We start from the raw sequence: 21,658 nt of genomic DNA on the forward strand, positions 1-21,658 counted from the left end.
TAAAATAAGCCTTTCCAGGAACTCACTCCTAGTAGGCTGGGTATAAAACAAAAAAAACAAACTAAACCAAAACAACGTGCACCTGCCCACTCCTGACTATTTTGTGTACAGGAGGGCAGGAGAAGAGTATATAACACAGAAGAGTATGTGACACAGATGACCCCCCTTCCTTCCAGGAGTAGAGACTAAAACTCCTACAAGGCCTTACAGGGCTGGCTACTCAGAACTCTGCCGACAGAGACATGCTCAGGTGCACAAAATAGAGTATAATCAGATGTCCTATGCAGACGACAGTCTCCAGAACACAACCTTTTCCTGAGGCAGACCTACGTTAGGCCACAGCTCCATAGACACCAAGTGGCCTCCTGACAACTATGCACTCAAGGGGTGGCCTCTTGTGGAGATGCAGTTGGCACCAGTCACCAGCCCCTGACACAGTGAAGGGCCATCAACAAAGCAAGGCCTATTCTCAGCTGAGGACTATGGAGCTCTGTGCAATCTCATGCCTTCCAACTGCTCAGCTCAGACAGAAAAGCCAAGGTTGGAAAATCAGCCTTAAATCTGACTCCACACAGGCAGACATGACACACAACATTCTCCATGGGGAGCTCAGGATCAAGGTAAGCAAACTCGGGTGAACGCTTTCCCCTGCAGCACACACGGAGCACAACAGCATAAATGTGTTGTCCCAACTTTTGCAGAACAAGCAGCTTTAAAAAGAAATTACATCCCTACCATTAATTCCTGAACTAGAATTTTTTTAAAAGAAACCTTTCATGGGAAAATGAAAAGCCCTCGTCTTTAGAAACACACCAAAAACATTTAAAGCTAAGGCAGTATTTCTGCAAGCAGCAAATAAATAGAAATGAAAAAAAAAATCACCTTCTTCTTTCAAACTGAGTTTGCCATGGTGAACTATCACTGTAAGTTGGAATCCTCTCCCTTCCCCACCCCCACCCCATGAGTGTAGGACACAAACACATCCTGGGAGACTCCTAACCCCATAGGCTAGTGTGCCTAATAGAGGAGTCACTAGCTCATGCTTGCAGCCTGCTCACGGTACTGAGACAGAGTGCATCTACTCCATGCTTACATGGGCTGATTCAGGCCAGATGTTTGCCCACCCATACGCTAATCCAACTTCACCATAGAAATTTCTATTCTGTTACTTCCACAAACTTCTGGGAAATAGGCACTTTTTATGTACCTACGATTGCTAAAACATTCAAAGTGAAAGACTGGCCCATAAAGGTCCAGAGAAGGAAGTAAACAGGAAGCTGTCCAAGGCCAAGGACCACTCCCAGGCTTGGCTGAATGGAACTTGCTACCATTTTTAATCCCAGAAGAATGCTGTTTCTTCTTGATTTAGGCTTTGGGGAACAACAGGAAACGGAGGCTCTTAATTCTTCAGATGTAGACTGTGGACTGTATCTCCTAGCTCAAATGCAAACTGACAAAGCCAGTTCAGCCCAGTTTGGTACTTGGGATCTAGGGTGATTTTAGGAGAGGACCTTCAACAGCAGTCTGAAGTGTCTTACCACTCTCTAGCTGTTCTACAGTATACAACATCTGCAGCTCAGAAAAGCCAGCAGGGAAGACAGGCTAAGATGACAAGCCTCCAAACGTATTCCCGAGTCAAGATGACTTGTCAGGAAAATAAAGGCCGAAATGGGTTTAACTCTATCAAGTTAGGTATCTCCCAATGTTTTAATGTAAAGATTGAGCACCTCCAATCCAAAAGTCTGAAATTTGCCTAATTCTTAAAGTTGGGAGCAAGAGATGGTGCAAAAATGGAAATTTCTCCACCAAACTTTATGTAATGGTCTCAGTCAAACACAGGCACAGGCCAAGTGTGGGGCACATATCTACAATCCCAGGGGCACTCAGGAGGCTGATATAGGAACATTTTGAATTCAAGACCAGCCTGAGCTACAGAACAAGATCCTATTTCAAAAAATAAAAATTTAAGTCAGGTACATTTAAAATATATAAAATGTGTGGCTTAGAGAGATGGCTCATTGGTTAAAATTGGGAGCCAAAAAGGTGGCTCAGAGTAAGTGCTCCTACAAAGGACCAAGGTCCTTTGCACCCACCTGGCGGCTCACAACTCCCTGTGAGTCAGGGTTAAAGTACTGACGCCCTCTTCTTGCATTGATGAGCTCCTTTCTGCACACAGTGCACATAAATTCATACAACATACAGACATACACATAAAACTAATAAGTAAATTTCATTGTTTGCAAGTACCTGAAAATGATAAACTTCCTTGAGCGCATACTATATAAAGGAATCATGAAGTTAGCGTTTGGACTGGAGTTCATCCCTAAAATATCCCATAAGCAAAAACAAAAGCCCACATCTGAAACACTTCTAGTCAAAATATTTTGGAAACAGGACAGTAACCTAGTGCTGATAACTCAGATACACAGAAGTGTGAGAAGGAAAATAAAGTACTTCCCCACCCACCAGTCAGGTGTGTCAAATACTAACATTTTCCAGATTGACTCTGTGTACATGCACCTCTTCCAGAAAGACCAACGCTCTTGAAAAGAACACTTATTACTTGTGTTCATGCTCACGATATATATAAATATTTATCTCTACAAACAAATTACAGCACTGTTTTACATATATAACTGCTATGTGAAGGGTATTTTAAAAAGGGGGGGGGTTATTTTCCAGGGTGACATCTGGAATTTTTAGCTCATCTCTGTTTTGAAGCTCACACAGATAGATCCTTTGCGCTCCTATGACATACTAACAGTCATACTCTTTACATGCCTCTGTTTTAAATTCCATGCTACTCACACAGAACTGTAGTGACATGTTCAGCAGAGTAAAGGACCTCTTTCATCATGCCATTCGAAGTCAGTTCCTAGAGGTGACCACGGTGACAGAAGTCACAGTCCACAATTACTTCTGTCTAAACTTCAGTATGAGAGCTGCACACAGAACTCAGAGGCAGCACACTCACCTGCCGAGCTCACTGGATAAACTCACTGGTGCTTCTTTTGGTAGATGAGTGACAGCAGTCATCATTGGCTTTATCGCCAGCATCACATCCTGCCTGGTTTCCTCCTCTCTGTGACACAGACAGGTTCTCTCTTGTGCTCTGCTGGTCTATTTCCTTAAGCCCTGTATTAATGTCAAGTTTTTAGCCTATACTCTCCCTTTCGGAATTTCTACTGAGCTTTTAATTTGAACCATGCAGAATTTACATGAACATGGGGAGGACTGACACTGTGATGTGGACTCCCATCAACGAGCAACTCTTCTACAGCATTATGTTAGTGTCAATGTTTTACTTCAAGCTTTTAGAAATTTTTATGATTTTTTCTCCATGAACATCTTCCGTGTTTTTGTAATGTCAAAATTATTGCTTTTTGTAATATCCTAGAGAAAAAGCACATTTTGTGAATTTTGTCTATTCTCTCAGCTACACACAACCAGTAAATTCATGTTTATATATGTATCATCCACCCAGCTTTTATTATGCTAAACTCTTGTCAAATTGCAGCGTTTATAGATTTGCTTTGATTTCTTGATAGAAAACTATCTGTGCAAGGGGGAAAAAATACAGTCCTATTTCTTGCTCCTGTGTGGCATTACCTCAGTTCTGAGCAGAGCTGGCCACAGGAGCTTCCTCAGAAGGTTCCTGCCTCCCCACTCCTCGGGTCTTACTGTTTGGTAAAACCTTTCCCCCAGTTAAATGGTGTATGCCATCTTCTCAGTCACCATTCTAAAAAGGAGTATGACTTTGGGAAACTCTCATATCATTTGACACTTTTCTCCTTTAATGTAAAATATATTGAATTATAATACGGTAGCTCCCTTTTATCTGCTAAAACTAAGTTTCAAGAGTCCAAGGGAATCCTAACACATAGTACTGAACCCTATATGTATATACTATATTTTCTCATAGACACATATACCTATGATAGTTTAACTTATAAACTAGCTACATTAAAAGGCAAAAACAACAATAAAATAATTATAATAATATAATACCACTGATGGCATTGAGGGCCATAATTAAACAATTAGTCATATAATTCTACCATAGTGTATCTGATAACCCAGATTCAGGGGCAGGCAGTGTATACACTAGGTAATGGGACAATTCATGTCCTGGGATAGCTCTTAACACTATGAGAATGACATAAAAGTGAAAGTGATTAATTACTTCTAGAATTTTCCATTTAATAATTTTAGACCATGTTTTAACTTTGGGTATCTGAAACAGAAACATTTGACAGAAATTCTTTTTAAATAACGTCTCTAGATTTGATCTTCAAAAGAAGAGAAATCGGGTCACTCTCACCGTGTCACCTGGGTAGCAGGCCACTAGACTGTCACTGAATGAGCTTAGGCTCAGCCCTTCACTCCTGTGCACTGGGACAGTTTATGTAACTCTATAAGTTTAGAAGACTACAGAATGAGAGCTACTGTCAAGCTGGGTTGCGAGCTGTTCTTAGAGAGAGAAGGCAGGAGGAACCCTGGGGTAACCACTGAGATGACCTGAGGATGACTGTGATCCAATTCTATCTCATTATTCCCGCCATCATCCACTGGTTTACACTGTTTTTCCAACCTCTTGGCATGAATTTATGCTGGTTCCGGGTTCTCTCTTGGTAGCAAATACTTGTAAGGCAACATATATATACCCTCTCAACAGCTTCACCCTACAACTATAAAGAACATTTCCATTACTGTTTAATCTCTAAATCCCCATGTATTTCTTTGACTTTTGGTATGGCAATGCATTTAACTTCTCTAACATACAGAAGGGATTGAATTATCACAGACAAATCCTAATTTTTTTTTTTCAGCTTTCTTGGACAAATCCTAATTTTAACTTCACTGTAAACGTCCGTATTTCTAACTGTGATCTAACATCCCTCCCTCTCTTACTGCTAGGTTTTACTAATCCGATAGCTGTTGAGAGCCCTCACCCTTCCTCTGTGCTCACAGGCTTCTCTGTTGTTTCTTGGACTCTATTGATTTATTTTATTTGAGACCACCTTGTTAGGATATAAAATCACACTTAAACATCTTCCTGGTTAAGTAGCTAGTTCTCTTCCCATTTGAGAATAACCCTCTTCAATATACTAATAATTTGTTTTTATTAAATTCTAGTTTATCTGATTATTTTCAAAGCTTCTCCAACTCTTGCAAGACTAGTATTAGACTGCAACTTTTCTCTTTATTTAACTTTTCTGTATCCATATTTTAAGTGTTACTCCTAAAACTAGCACATAGCTGGATTTTATTTCAATCCCAGTGGCGATCTGTCCACGAACATGAATTGTGATTTCTGTACAGTTGACTCAGTCGTTCTCTTTATCCTGTGGTGCCAATGGATGACAGCATTTCTTTACTTACACCCCCACCCCTTCCAAATGTTTGATTATTCAAGTACTAGTCTTTCTTGCTTAATAGCTTAGGGGTTAAACATTGTACTTCTCTGAACTGAGTTCCTGTTAATATTTATTTGTTTGTTGAGGCACGATTTTAATATGTATTCCTGGCTGGCCTGGAACACTCTAGGTAGACCAGGCTGGCTTCGAACTCAGAGATCTGCCTCCCCGTGCTAGGGTTAAAGGGAGGGATGTATCAACACACCTGGCTCCTTTACATTTCTAGCTGAAATGTTCCTGACTCCTGTTTCCCTAAGGACCATACTGACTCAGTTCCACCCCTCCTGCCCGTGCTCCAACAGGAGAACCTAAAAAGCTCTAAATCTGTTGCCTTAGTCCTCGCTGCCCCCACTATGTGCATCTCCACTAATTACTGTTGCTCTGAGGGGCTACACTTGTCCAACTACTCAGAAGTTTGTCTGCGTTCTTCACTACCTTTCTGTTGGGCTTTACTGGGGGCAATTCTTTAGCAACTTTCCTCTAAAAATCATTTTATCCTTGCTTCAACCAGGCCTTGAAGGGAGTCACCAGCCATGGACTGATTGCTATATGTAGCATGGACTGCTGAAAATTTGTCCCCCTACCTCAGGACACAGCAGTCTCCTGCTGTCTCCTCTTGCTACTATAACTAGAAAACTGCCTGCCCTTTCCTGGATGGTACAGCCCTTCAGAAGATCAGGGCATAGTTAAGTGTGAGTCCCCACTTCCTATCTCAAATTCCTGTTCCATCAGCTGCCCACACCCCACCCAACAACATCCCTAAGTCAGGTCAGGTTGGGTTCAGTCACTCCCCTCACTATCCTGCAATCTCTTTGTTCCCTAAGAAGTGCAACTCCCATTAACATTAACTAGTGTTTACAAAGAAGCATCAGGGTCTGGCATCTAAAAATTTAAATATAACCTGTTTAAAAAAACAAAAAACAGAAAACGTAGCAACTAGAAGTAGGGTTTTGAAATAATTTATTTCATGTGTTAAAAGTAACTTCCTACTTTAAAGAAACAATGTCATTCATTTTAAAGAGTTGAACCACTAAAAATAGAACTATATTCTAATATAAGCCTTGCTTAATCATCAGCCATTTCGGATTCAATTTCTATGCCTAAGGGGAAATGTTTTTTAAAAAAATTAACAAGCTTTTGTGTTTCCTTTTTAAAAAGTATTTGAAAAAGTAGGTATTTGAATAGACCTAAGTCCTCTGGGAGTTTACAAGAAGACACCAGCTTCCACTTAATTAAGGAAGACAACAGGCCAACACAAGATCAAGAATCCTCAAAATAGACAACTGGCCCACAGTTTTCTTACTGTAGTAGACATTTATCCCCAGACGGTAGAGACCAGAAGGCACTGCACTAGCCAGTATCAGACCGCAGTAGATAGAGCTGTGGAGGACTACTAAATATTCTTCTGTCAGGTGTTTGTTAACCAGCACTCATATCAATAAATCCACAGAGAAAAGTCAGAGGCACTGATGGAGAAGAATGCTTTGCGTCCTGACGGAGAGATGCTTTTGGCTCTTCAGTTTTTACTCCTGTGAGTGGTCGCTCAGGTTCCCTGTCTGTTGCTGGCATGCAAATATGTGAATGATTTTCTAGCAGTTACTGTTTTCCTGAGCAATTCTGCCTAATTCTAGTGACACACCTTAGATTATTTAGTTTTCTGTATCTGTAATCATAGAAAGCAGTTTGTTCCTTTTTTCCAATCTTGACATGTTCTGCTCTTTTGTCCCCTGAAATTCTGCAGAGTAGGACAACACCTCAGAGGAGGACAGCAGTCTTTCCTCATATCAAAGGGACAATTGTAGGTGCCTCATGGAGGCGATGCCTACTGACTTTCTGTAGAAATCCTTTCAGGTTAAAGAAGCTGCTTTGGGGGCAGGAGAGATGGTTCAGTGGTTAAGAGCACTGACTGCTCTCCCAGAGGTCCTGAGTTCAATTCCCAGCAACCACATGGCGGCTCACAACCATCTGTAATGGGATCCAATGCCTTCTTCTGGTGCGTCTGAGGACAACTACAGTGTTTCATATACCTAAAATAAATAAATATTTTAAAAAGAAGCTGCTTTGTATCCCTAGTCTGCATGATTCCATGATGAGTTAGCATATATTTTCTTGGTATCTGTTAAGATGAGTACACTAGTTTACTCTTGTAACCTGTCAGAATGGAAGATGAACATACACTTATTTTTCAACACTAAAGTAAGTCCCAGGATACGCACCATTTTGTTGTTTTATGCACTGCTGGGTTTGGCTTTGATTCTTAGGTGTGAGATAACAGTGATCTCCTCCCTTCCACTATTCCTAGAGAACAAGGTCAGCTGATAACAGAATGAGTAGCTCTATAACCAACCCTGCTGCCTCAGTCTCCTAAGTTTGAGAAAAAACAGAATGTTAACTCTTCACATGCTTGGTAGGGCAAACCAGTAGAAGCATTTGGCCTGGTATCTTCGTTATGAGTATTACTTGTGGATCCATTTCCTTCTGATTACAGGAACATCCAGTTTTCCCTCACCTGCGTTTAATACTGATAAATTCGATTTTCTAAAAATGTATCAGTGTTGTCACAACATGCAAAATTTTTGTCATGTTAACCTGTAAAACACAAGCTGTGAATGATGAGTAATGTATCTTTCTTCCTCCCTTTCTATTAAAATTGTTTAAGACTACATAGCCTGACTGGCCTCAAGACCTTTTCAACCTCAGCCTTCCAAATGCTCAGGACACAGTCACACGCCATTGCACCTGGCTATTTTAGAAAAGCACCAATGGAACTGATTTAAATAAGTTAGTGTGCTCTTCATAAATACCACTTGTCCTTTCAACGTCTGTATCCATAGGGAAGACCCATTCTATGTACTTCCCATGGCTTGTTTGTCCCTTGCTCATGGTTTTGCTTGACATCTGCCAATGTCCATCATCTCTTCTAAAGAGGCCTGAGTCCCTGCTGTGGCCCTACCTGAGTCCCTGTCTTTGGCCCTGCCTGAGTCCCTGCTGTGGCCCTGCCTGAGTCCCTGTCTTTGGCCCTTCTGTGATCCTGGCTGTGGCCCTGCTGTTATCCTGGCTGTGGCCCTGCTGTGTTCCTGGCTGTGGCCCTGCTGTGATCCTGGCTGTGGCCCTGCTGCATGTTTTCTGTTTCCTCTGTTCTTCCTTCTACTACTTCAAAACTGACACAGGCTTATTCTGACTTTTTTTTTATCAGGTTAAAGAAATTACTTTTTATCCTAGTTAGCATACATTACATCAAGATAGATGCATTGCTCAATAATTTTCTTCTTCCCTCTTCGAATGTGTTTAGAGTTATTAATCTGTCAGAAAATATTCCAGCTACATACTACAAATTTAATACATAGCATTTTCTTTATTGCTGTCAAAACATTTTATATTTCCCTACTTTATGACCTACAAACAGAAGTATTTTCAAATTTCCAAATACACGATGCTTTTCTACTTATCTTTTTATTCCTATTTCTGATTTAACTGGAGTGACTGTAAGCCCTTGACACAGCCATCTGAACACTATAAAGTGTGTTATGCGACTGTGGGTTTATTTTTATACAGTCACATACAGACTGCATTCTTCATTAATCCATCCAAAGTTGTCCATTAGTTATAGGATCACTGAAATTTCTCTACTATGGTTATAAATTAGACCGTTTCCTACGTATGTCTGACCATTTCACTGTAAACACTGAGATCACACTAACTCAGTAGCTCCAACAGGGCCAGTGAAAGGCTTCACTGGTGAAGGTGCTCACTGGGCAGCGAGCCTGGCAGGCAGGAACCCAGAGGAGAACTCACCCCACAAATCGTCCTCTCACCAGGTACACATGTAGTAATAACTGCTTTATAAGTAAAAATTCGTGAGTTGTTGAACCGACACCTAATCTCAGCCAAAAGCTGCTAAATGATCACCTCGTGCTTTTTCCTGCCTTGAAGTCTATTCTCAAAATACTGACATAACATCAGTTTTCTTTCTGTTCTTTTAAGACTGGGCAAGGGAGGGGGTGGCCCTTTCTATGTAGCTCAGGCTACCCTAGGCTAGCACACAGCACCAGCACATTCATGCAGGCTTTCTTTTAGTGGTGTTTCTGTAACTATTTCATTTGTGACAGTGGATAGCTGTATTTTTAACATTCAGCACAAACAGTATCTTTATGCTTTCACTGGAGTGTTTGGGTAATTGACATTTAGTATGAATGCTAATACACTGGGGTTTAAATCTGCATTTGGCCTAACACTAGTAGCCCTCTGTCCTGGGCTACTTTTTGTCTTTGTTGATTAATTCTGAATGTTTTGTTTCTCCTTCTAGTATTATACAACTAACCCATTCCTTTAATTCTTTAGTGGCAACCTTTGAAAAAAGTTAACACTAAGGGGACATAAAAGTTAAACTTTTATCCTGTCCCACTAATTCCTTCCCTATACAGTCTTTCTGCATTTGATCTCAGTTTTTCAGATTCACTAACATCCTGGCATTTGCTAAGGATCGTCCACATGCTAACCCCTCCTTCCCTCATGCCTTTCCTCCCTGCCTCACTTTCCTCCGGGAGTTTCCTGATGATCTAGGAATGGTCTTGCTTCTGTCTTAAAGTGATCTTTCTCACCTACTGCCAAGTGTTTCTCTAGCTACATCATGAATTACCTCCATGTAGACTTTATTTTTTTACTCTGGGTTGTTTGGAGATTTTTGAAAAGATGGGTATCTCATCTCTGTGATTATCAGCTACACTGGGTGTTCCACTCTCTCCCCCTGGAGCTGTAATTTGACACACCGCTCAGTCTGCTCCCCTTGGTTCTCCATTTCTCCTATAAACCACCTGTCGGTGGCTCTCCAGTGATGTCTAGGAATTTTCTTCTGCTCTACCTTCCAATTCAGTTCTTCTGATCTAATCAGCCACTGGAACCACCTGTTTTATTTTTACTACAATTTATTAAACTTTTTTTATACCTGTAGGTTGTACTTGGCCCTTTTCAAACGTGCTAGCTCATTCTACAGTTTCTGTTACTTGTGTCTATTTAAACCTTGCCTATTACTTTCAGCACAGTAAGTGACAGCACTCAAATCATTTTCAATAATGCTACCTTGTTTTCATAGGGCTATTCCTGCTGGTCTTTGTCTACAGAACTTTGCATGGTTCCTCTTACAATCATGCCTTGGGGTTCTTGAAGTCCAAAAAAGAAGTATGATCTTTCAATATCAAGAACTGGCCTAGAAGCACTGTCTGGTCACCTCTAAAGTTCAGAATCTTAAACAGGCTTGAACGTCTCATCATGTCCTAAGACCTACATGAGAGACTTGTGACTTCCACTTTCAGGCCTTGCTTTCTCCTATCCTAGGGTTAAAAGAAAAAATGTTTTTGTTTTCTGTCTCTTTCTGCCATGCGGAGGTTGGACCCCAGGGTCTCCTCAATGTTAACCATTCAGCTACACTCTGGACTCAGAGATTTGTTTAACACCAATCTGTTTTCTCCCTAAAGGTTCGATAGGCCTGGGTGGCTGAAGCTCTTAGGATCATTTCCTACCATGCTGCCCACACTGATCTCTGCCCTTTGTCCCTAGAAACACTACTGTTTGTCAAGCTTGCTAAAAGCTCTACAGGGCTGTGTTTGGCCTCCTGGATACCCTACTTATGAGCTTCTGAGACAACCTATGCTTTCAGGAGTCATTTTAAAATCTTTTACTCAGAACTTGTCCCAGTCAGAAGACTGGCCTAGACAACCTCTATCACTAGAAACCTGGTGCCACTTCCATTATATCTATCTGCCATGGCTGTCACTAAATTTAAAAGAAAGATTATATTGCCACATGGCAAAAAGGCCAGCTGGGCCAGGGAAATGATCCAGAGCTGGACCCCCAAGTCCCTCTTTATCTGTGGCTTTACTTTTGGGGGCTTCAATAACTGCTGGCCAAGCAGTTCACTTGCTACACCATGGAGGCATGGGCTGACCTCACTTCCTTACCAGAAATGTGGGTTCGGTGTAGTTACGATTTCTGTAGGACAGTCAAATAACTGTTTTACTGTATACTGTTACAACTGTTGAACTTTATCATTAATTAATTGTTCTTGTTTATTGCTCACAGTACCTATTTTATAAATTCGACTTAGGTATCTAAAGGAGAAAACAAAGTACATATAGAATTCAACATTATCTGCAACTTTAGCATCTAATGGAGATCTAGGGACAGATCCCTCACAGATAGGGGAATATTGTACTCCATAGCAGATTAGTGGGTGAGGAATTAGGGAATCCTACAGGGATCCCCCCTCCCCCACTCTCATCCCCCCTCCCCCAACCTCCACTCCCATCACAAACCCCTGGAGCTAGACCAGTACTCTAACCCAGAAATGTCTGTTCCTTCACTTTTTATAAAATCCCCAGGTAGAAGGGCTCATTTGGGAAGGACTGCTCACTTCCTCCTTCAGTGCCCCAGAGGAGCTGCTTTCCCGCTGGGCTTTCTGGTGAAGAGCATCAACAGCCCCGCCCACTCGACAGAGTTCTCTGCAAAGGCCCACTCTGATCAACACATTTTTATTGGTCCCACAGTCCCACCTCCAATGACAGAGAACCTTTAGCACGTGGGAATTAACTCTTTTTATTATCAGTGGTGATTCAAACTTCACTTTAAGTCCTTTTCTAAAAGTCAGCCATTTTATAATATACCCTAAGCTCTCAGATACTGCAGTAAGAGTATAAATTACTCCAAGCACTTTCAAAGAAAAGCCTGGCACTTTTCTCTAAAGCTGAACATATGCCTCTTTATGGCCCACAATTCCAGATTTAGATATCAGACCCAATAGAAACATGTGTGCATGCTAACCAAAAGTCAGGGTGAGACCAATTATGCCAGGGTTATTCATCCACAACAGCTCCTCCCTGGAAGCGAGCCAGATACCGTGATACAGCCACACACTGGATGAAACAAGAGCAAATGAATGGACCAGAGCTATCTCAACCACTCGGATGAATCTTACATACACACCAAGGGAAAGACAAATGAGCACATGTCACGTGATCCACTTCCATTATGTTCAAACACTGGCAAAGACTCTGATGTATAAACAGGAAAGCAGGTATCCTTGAAGAAAAGCTATAAAGGAACACAGGAACACAAAGAGAACTAGTTAAACAAGGTGTGCAGTTTAAATAAGTACTTCACTGTGGCTCAAGCACATACACATTTATTTCAGTAAATAATTAAAAATATGCATCCTGAAAGAGGGACACCTTTAGAAACTAAAGAATCTGTTACGAAGGGCTGTTGCTACTGATCCTTTCCAGCTCTAGCAAGCGTACAGAACATTGCTGCCTGCAGAGAGATGCTAATGGGAGCTCAGTCAAGAAGGTGTCCCCTTCCTAGAGTACCCAGGGATTTTCATTAGCCTCGCCTACTGCTCTGTTCTCTTCACTGTCTTTAAAAATTAAAACAGTACAAAAGGTGGCCCAGGATCACCCAACTTACTCGGGAAGCAACTTGTAATGGTGAGGAGTGGCTGGGCTTCAAAGGCACAACTAAAGTAGGCCTTAGAGAAGTCCCTTGACACGTCACTATAAGACTTTTCATTAAAGGTTTTAATAATTCACTTACCCTTCATCTCTTTCCTTTTCTCAGTCACTGTGATTACTATGAAGTGACTTTTGTAACTACAGTACAAACCACCTACAGGAAAAAATACAGCCAAGAGAAATAAAGCTACATCTAATTCTTACTCAACAGTCTGCAGGGAAACACAGTTGGTCTCAATACAGCTGAACTGTATTTTTAAGCACTGAATGAGAAGTTCTAGAAAACATGGGTATGGACAAGGCCTTTTACCCTTCTGTTATCAAATGAGTCATTTACATGTTCCCACCACAAAGGACAGGGACTCCAGAAGCTTTTGCCATTTCTTTGCCAACAGTAGGAGAGTGGAAGAGAAAAGAAGGAGAGGGTCTGGAATCTGATCTTACCAACCAGATAGCCTCGCCTCGGCCATTTCCTCACCTCAGCTACTCTCCATGCAAAGTTCCTCAAGAGACACTGCCATGACTGCCATGAGGGGAAGCAAGGATGCAATCTCATCAACTCCTCACTCCTCAGCCTGACAAACTCCTCAGTCTGACCAAGGGAAGGGAAAACACCATGCCAGCTACAAGAAGAAATCCTCCCTCCTACTGCGGCAGCACACTTTTATTCTCAAGCATAGAATTCAAAGCTTTTTAGAAAAAGCCACCACACTGTTCAAACTAAACATGTTTTGTTTCCTAGACAGACTGGTCAGTTCCTCTGCAGGCCTGACCCAGGCCCTGCTGTATCCTGGGAAATGTGGGTGATCCCTGTTAATATTCCTCCTGGGACCGGAGCAGCAGTGAAGATACATGCTTGGTCAGTCCAAGGCTATGAGACCGTCCTGTAGACTCAGGAGCCCAGGACAGAGCCAGCCCCCCAGCCCACCTCCCTGCCCCAAGGATCATTTACACCTCTGGCCTCTAAGGGCAGCAAAGGGCCGATGAAGCTAGACAGGGCCACTCAACGGGAGCCAGACTGGAGGTGATCCAAAACTCACTCCCATTTGGCTCTGGGGTGTTTTGTATTTATATTTGATACTCCAGGAATCCAGACTACTCTGAGCTAAATGATTATAGACTTGCACAGGAAAAGCCTCTCCATTAGCCCAGCAAGCAGGGACAGCTACTAGGTGCCATAACTGTTCTAGACCCTGGGACACCTGGGAAAATGAATCAGATAATGTTCCTGTATTGACAGAGTTTGTGCTCCAGTGGAGACAATGATAGGCAGGACAAATACAGGACACATATCAAATAGGAGTGAGGAGAGAGCTATGCACAGGTTGGGCAGGATGGAAGGCTATCTGTCAACTTTAAACAAGATGATCAACAGATCTGAAGCAGGGCAGGAAGCAACTGCGTGTCTTCTGGGAAAAGCTCCCCAGGTAAAAGCAACACATCCCAAAGCCCTGCTGCGAACACAAGCCTGAGGCCTGCAGAGGTGGTCAGTGTGGCAGGAGAGAAACACAAGGATAATGGGGCCCACGAGGTCACTGGCAAGATAGACCAATGACCAGACACAGAGGAACAGTGTAGCAGATGGGTGAAGTCAGAACTGGGAGACCGTCTCAAAGACTAGTTAGTGTTAAAACAGGCTGGAGGTGACAGTGACAGAGGGATGGAGTGGAACCAGCAGAGAGTATGAGAAGGGCCAAACAGGTTCTCCCTTAGATAGCTGAGCTGACGGAATTTGCAAGGAGAGCAATGGTTACAGATAAACAGGGCCCAATGGTGGCCCTGGTTATAGCCATCCGGTCTGTTTCCAGGTTACAAGAGGGACACTAAAGCCCAAGTAGGAAAGGTCATACTCCTTGTTCCTGGGATTCGAACACCACCCCGGGGCTGCTCATAGCACCCTAAGCCACAGCATGCCCTACTGCAGCTCCACAGATTGTTAGGGACAGCCAGGCATAGGCACAGCACATGCACCAGGGTAGATCTACTGCTGCTAAAGGACCACAGGCTTACAAACACCACGAAGAAATCAGACCAAATCCTCGCTATTCTTGTAAAAGTCTTAAAAACCTAAATTTTAATGAAAAAAAAAAAACTTTCATTTTTAAAAGGTTAGTTTTGTTAGTAACAAGGGGTTGGGAGTCTATACATAACTAACATAGGCCTTGTCTGCTTACAGCCTGCCCAGGCTTAGGGTATAAAATTAAGGGTTTGGGTTCAAGAAGGTCATTTAGTCAGCTTCTGAGTCAGCTGATGCCTGTTATCATTGTAAAGAGCTGTTGACTTCTGGCACAATCTCAGTGGGCCTTCTCTCTGACCAGCAAGATATTAACTTGTTGCCCATGACTGGATATTTCCTTTAAACTTGGGCTTTCTGTCAGTCTATTGAGCACTGACATATGATCACAACAAAGAATTCAAAAATTCTTCCCAAGTCCCAGCGAGCTTTCAAAGCCGTATGGAGTATAACAGGACCTGCAAGCTGTCAGTGCAGTGCTCAGGAAATACCTTGCAACAGGCAGAGAGGAAGATTCCGGTTTACTGGGCTGTGAAAGTGCTGGGCCCAGACAGGTATTCCAGCCTTGCTAAAATAAGAGACACATAATTTATACAGCACCCTCTATAAAGCGGCTGCTCATTTCAGAGAGCTGAGAGACGTGTGCTTCCAATATGTAAACAGAAAGTGAGTCTGACTTAAACTTGGGTGTGTGCTTGCCTGTTTCAGGAGACTCATTCAGAATCTGCCTGCCTATGAAAACAATCTCCTAGGAAGTCCCCAAGTTAATATTCCACAACGCTAGCAGCCTCCTCACCTAGGCTTACTCACTCACAAGCTGCATACTGTCTATATAATGCCTATTCCTTCTTTCTGTCTGGTACACACGGCCATCTTCATGCTGTAGTTCTAGGGAAAGGTCCCTGGCCTCCTGCCCTACCCCCTTTCCCACATATCCACACTGAGTTGAGACTGGGATTTTTGTTTATAGATTTATCTTTATTTTATGTATGAGGGCCTGCATGTATTTACATGCATCATGTATGTATCTAGTGTCCAGAGATCAGCAGTATACATCAGCTCCCCAGAGCTGGAGAAATGAGCAGTTATGATCAACCACATAGGTGCTAGGAACCAAATCCCAGTCCTCAGCAGGAAGAGCATAGGCTTTTTAACTGCTGAGCCAACTCTCCAGCCTCCGAGACTAGTGTTTTCTAAAGGTGACAAGTTATCACCAAGTGCTTAACCTCCAATCAGCATCTGTTTCGGCAGACAAAATGGACACTTGGCCTAGTTCAACATTATTGTGTTTTCATGTCATCAGGAGGAACAGGGACTTGAACCTTTCCTTGTGCTGCCTGGTCAAGGTTGCCAAGACAACTCGGGTGAGGCAGGTCTGCATCCAACTGCTCAGCATCTGTGACCTGGCTAAGAAGCAGACGGTTCAACGGTTACCGCACTTAATTCTCACGCAGTAACAATACGGACGACGCTGTTGTGAACAACTTCACACAAATTCAGGGGTCACCCATTTATTTGTATGTATGGAGTCTAAAAGCCCAGAACAAAGACTTTTCAGAAAGGAATAAAATACCAAGTGCCTTCCTGCACTGCCAAATATTACTGACTCTATACCTTGTCACTAAAACTCATTTTGATCTTCTAGTTCTGTGTCCTCCCTTGGGTAATCACTGTCTCAGCAAGATAGACATGTGTGACCCCACAGCCTGCTCAAAAAGCTTGACCGATGTCACCTGGCAGTTGGCAACAGGAACAGATTCCCAAACTTTCTTCTCTGCTGGGCTTCTAGGTTCTCATGTACTGAATGGGGACAACCATCCCTGCCCTAAATCTGGGCACGCTGTGTCTAAAATCACAGCAGTGTGGCATCTGACTCTAACTTGCAAGCCTTTCAAAATTAAGTTGGATCCAGACTCTTTATACCATGAGATAGCAGTCTTTCTAATCAGTATGAACTACAGAAACCAGGACTTCAAACTCCTAAGAGCCCCAATCTTGGCTTCCTCCAGGAGCCAGACAGTCCATGTTTGTATGGCTCATTGGAGAGAGAAACTCAGAAGCCTTCCCCATCGTAGGCCTGGAATTTATAGAGGGATAGCACGATGGATGTTTTCCTTCTGGAAGCAAGATTTAGACAAGGAAAATCACAAGAACTGTTGGCTCTACCCCTTTGTCATGTGTCTATTAGTTACAGCTTCTGGGGATCAAAGAACGAGTAAGAGTCTGGACTCCTATGCTTTTAAAGGTACCCCGATACACAATAATCCAATATTCCAATTAAATCATTTGCATGCAACCATTTAGCCTGAGTTTGGTGCTGTGTAATCATCATAGCATGTAGACTTAGGGCTCATTCGGCAAAGAGCGTAATTGCTCGGATGTGACTTGATCAGGATTTATTTAAAACTCTCCATCAAGCCGAGTGTTCAGGTGCACACCTGTAATCCCATACTTGGGAGGTAGAGGCAAGAAAGCCAGGCACTCAAGGTCAGTCCAAACCACATAGAGGACAGGCAGAATACCTAAGACTCTGTCCTGAAAAACTGCAGAGAAAGGAAAAAGGGAGGGAAGACAGCAGGATAAGAGGGGGGAAGGAAGAGATGAAAAAGAAGAAAAATGTCTCCTGTCAACAAAAATTATCCATACATTATAATATTACCCTACTTAGAACAGGAAGACAATTGGAGCTCAAGTCCTAAATATGGAAACAAAGTTCTGCTATAGCTTATGTCACAGCTTCACACAAACCCGCGATCCCAAACCTCAAGATCTCTTCTGGCCCTCATCCCCTAATCTTGGTCTTCTGTAGGCCTCAACTAGGCCAGGAGGCGAGCAATCCAGACTTGCCCTGGCATTTAGATGGAAAACCAACAGGTCTGTGCCGAGCGCTTAGTGCCTTTCCTTCTGTACAGAAGGGAAGTGGCATCTCCAGGCCCTCAGAACAGGAAGCTGCTTCTAAAGAGAAACAAGTTGGCAGACCAGAGTGGGCTGACCTTACAAAGTTCAGTAACATTACATTAAAACAACTCCCAGCAAATCCCAGAAATTTCTCTAAGTTCAGGAAGTTAAGACAAACAAGAACAGTCAGAAAAAAATGGAAGGAAGTGGTGTGGACTGTGAGAGAATACTCAACTGTGAAGGGCCGTGTCCGATGTGCAGTTCTTCGGCCTACAGTATGAGCCTCTACTCACAATTCCGCCAGGACCCCAACCCCCACCATTGGGCTTTAAGCAAATGAACAGCTAGCTTAGCAAATAGAGCCGTGGGAGGCTCTAGGGATCCTTCCAAGTTTCATTTCCTTGGTGTTTCCCAGTCCTGACCTCTGACCTCAGGAATTATTGCCAAATTGCCCTCTGTTTTGCACAAGATCTCACACTTCCTGCTCAGTTCCCCTGACCCCAGTGGTGAGTGGGTGGTACTGTCTTCAGGCTAGAGATAAGGAAATCCAGGTTCAGAGGTTAGGAGACATGACCTGCCAGTGTTCAAGGGGCTGAAACCCAGGTGCGTGACTTCTGCAGTGGTTCACAGTGCAAATCAGACTCCACCTTGTTCCCTTGTCTCCCACGTTCCTAAACACACATCCCACAAGAACAGTCAATACCAGTTGGCTACTCCCTACATGTGCTGGGTCTCCACTGCTGTCTCTCAGAGACAAGCAGGAACCCTGTTTTATCAGAGGGGGAAATGGAACACCTTTGAGCGAAACCACTTGGTTAGCAACCGTCCACCAAGAGTGACACCTACGGGAAAGAGTCCCTGAAGCATCCTGCACAGCCCTCAGTAGGCGCGGGCCAGCCGGCCTCCTTTCCCCGGGCATTGCTGGGGAGCCTGGCGGGCCGGGACAGACGGCGGGCCCAGTGCCAGCACGCTTGGCCCGCCGGGCCGGAGGTGCGGGCTTCCGCCCAGGCCTGGCACCACGGGTCCATTCATCGTGGGCGCGGGAAGGAGAGGCCAGGCAGGACCCCGGGTGGCCCCAACCCAGGCCAGGTCCGGCACCCTCGTGCCGGTTCCGCGAGGACCCTCCGGGAAACGGTGCTGCGGCCCTACCGCCAGGGGGAGCAGAGAGACTCATCCCGTACTCAGGGAAGTTGCTACGGCCAGTCCCGGACGGCACCCGCGGCGAGCCCTGTGGCCCCCGCCCGCCCCGTCGGGGCCGCCGACGTGTCCAGTGGCCACAGCCCGCAGCCCAGGGCTCTGGGCCCCGCGTCGCCAATCCAGTCTCAGCCCTCGTCCCAGGCCGGCCCACCGCCTTCCGCCCCCCCAACCCCCTCCGTCCCGGACTCCGGCCCGGCAACGTCATCCGGTGGCTTCCCGAAACTTAACCCCTTCCTCCGCCAGCTGTGCGCCGCCCCGCCCCGCCGCCAACTTTCTTAGCCCAACTTCGGAGCGCGCGGGCCGGCCCGACGGCCGGGCCGAGAGGGAGGGGTCGCCACGTCGCGCCGCGGGGCCGTCGCAGCTCCTAGCCGGCGGGCCGGGGGATCCACCCCGAGGGGCGCGCTCGGCCGACGCCCCTGCACGGGCTCGGCCTGGCACACGCAGCTCCGTCCCACCCGAGGGGCCGCGGCCACCGCCAGGGCGGGCGGGCCGGCGCCGCCGGGGAGGGGCCGCCGAGGAGACGTGTCACTCGCGGCGCGGCGCGACCGGCCCGGCGCCCCGACGGCCCAGCCCGCGCGCCTCCACCGCCGCCGCCGCTGCAGGGCCCGGCCAAGTTTCTTACCTGCAGCGGGAGACGCGAGAGGGAGAGCGAGAGGGCAAGAGCAGCCGCCGCCGCCTCGGAACCGCGAGAGAGGAGCCGGCCGAGCCTCCACCGAGAAGCCGCCCCTAAGCAGCTGCACAAACCGCGACCCCAGCGCCGTCCGCCCCGTCCGCCGTCCGCTCCGGCCGCTCGCTGGCTGCGTGCGCGCGTGTGGAGTCGTGGCACTTTCTGCCTCGGAGCTGGCGAACGGCCCCCTCCGCCGGGATCGCCGCCTCCTGCCTTCCCCACCCGGACCAGCCATTCATCGAGTTGCCTCTCCTCATTGGCCTACTAGCCGCCACTCTGCGAGCCTCTAGCCAATCAGGTCTCGGACGGTCGCGCCGCGGCGGCGGCCATTGGCCAAAAAGGAGGGTCTACGTCTCAGCCAATGAGAGAGAGGAGGAGCTGCGGGGAACCGCGGTGGGCGGGGCCGGAGAGGGGCGGAGCCGCGCAGCGCAACTCTCAGCTCTGCGCGGGGGCGGGTCTCTAACTCCCCGCCCACCCAGGGAGGTCCTCTGCCGGCCCCGCCCACTCCGGGCCGCGGCTGTCCACGCCACCGCTTATTCAGATTCGGCTCCGCCTAGGCGGATAGATTGTGGTTCGAATCCCCTTGGCCGCGGGCTGCTCTTTCCCCTCCCAACCCCCCACACTGCCGGAAGACGTGGTGATGGGTGTCACCCTGAGGAGGATTGCACAAACCGTGAACAACAGGGAAAATGCCTTATTTAAACCCAAATAACTTCACAGAAAGCACCAGCCTCTCGGTCTAATGATGAGTTCTGCAAAGGTCAGAGAAGGGAGGATGGGGACCTTATCTATCTTTGAAAGCATTCTGCCCTAGATGGAATTTCCTTGAATAAATGAAAGAATCGAGGTGGAAGACCTGGGAAGAACAAAAGAAATAGAGGTGGAGATTTTGATAGGGAAGGCCACTCCCTTATACAAATCACACAGTAGAGTTACATTCAGATGATGGGGACCATGAGGTTCTGACCCCCCCTCCCCACTCCTCCCCACCAAATGATGGCAATTCAGGAAATTGAACTCGTGATATTTCAAATATTATTAGCCTGCCCCCTCCCCCGCCAAAAAAAACCCCACCTATTTAGAGGAGGGATGCATATGCCACCATGCACCTTGGTTCTCTGCTTAGTTCTCTCCTTCCGTGGTGGATTGTAGGGATCAGAACTCAGTCATACTCTCATAGAAAGCACTTAAAAGTCCTTTCCCTGAGATACCTCATCAGCCCAAAAACCTCTCTTCAAAACCAAATTCAGTTGAAATAATTTAACTTTAGGTGCTTTTTTTTTTTTTTTTTTTTTGATTCAAGGTCTCACTATGTGGCTGTCCTGTAACTTGCTTTGTGTAACAGGCGGGGTCTAGAATCACAGAGCTCCTCCTGCCTATGTCCTGAGTACTGGGATTAAACAGAGGCATGAAATACCATGCTTAAGCTCAGGTTATAACCATTTTAACGCTATCTCTTAAATTTATCCCTTTGAGCCTGAGGCAAGACCAGCCTCTTTGAAATGAAATTCAGTCCCTCTCCTCTGTCCCCGAACACCCCCCCCAACCCCTGAGCCCACACAGAGTTTGGTATCAGGCATCTTCCTCTCTTGCTCTGACACAGGGTCTGTCTATGACCCTGGGGCCCACCCACTGCTTTAACTCCACTGCCTGACCTGGGGGTATTTGCTGCCATCTCTACAGTGCTGGCAGTATAGGTAGCACCAGGATTTTCCACATTCATGATGGAAATTGAACTCAGGGCCTTTCGTGCCTGGAAGCGTGTGAACAGCAAGCACTTTACCCACTGAGCCATCTCTGTAGCCTCTAAAATGTAGCTTTCTAAGAGGCCAAAGACTGCCCCAGCCTCGGTGGCTGCAGAGTTCCTGCCTCAGTGCCTCTGTGAGCACCTGTGTTGGCCATTGCTACTCTACAGGCTGTTGTTCTACAGCTGCAGGAGAGGAGACTGTGGGGTTAGGGTGAA

General features: G+C 45.5%; 1 protein-coding gene across 1 annotated transcript in view; it reads right to left on the minus strand.

Moving 5' to 3' along the window:
* Positions 1-19,746, minus strand: part of Rrbp1 (ribosome binding protein 1) — a 61,943-nt gene extending 42,197 nt beyond the window's left edge. The window contains 1 exon segment of the mRNA XM_032904322.1: positions 19,651-19,746. The gene's annotated coding sequence lies outside the window, so the exon portion shown is untranslated.
* Between the last annotated feature and the right edge of the window lie 1,912 nt (positions 19,747-21,658).

This window comes from Rattus rattus, chromosome 5, assembly GCF_011064425.1.
Source record: "Rattus rattus isolate New Zealand chromosome 5, Rrattus_CSIRO_v1, whole genome shotgun sequence".
Classification (NCBI taxonomy): domain Eukaryota; kingdom Metazoa; phylum Chordata; class Mammalia; order Rodentia; family Muridae; genus Rattus; species Rattus rattus.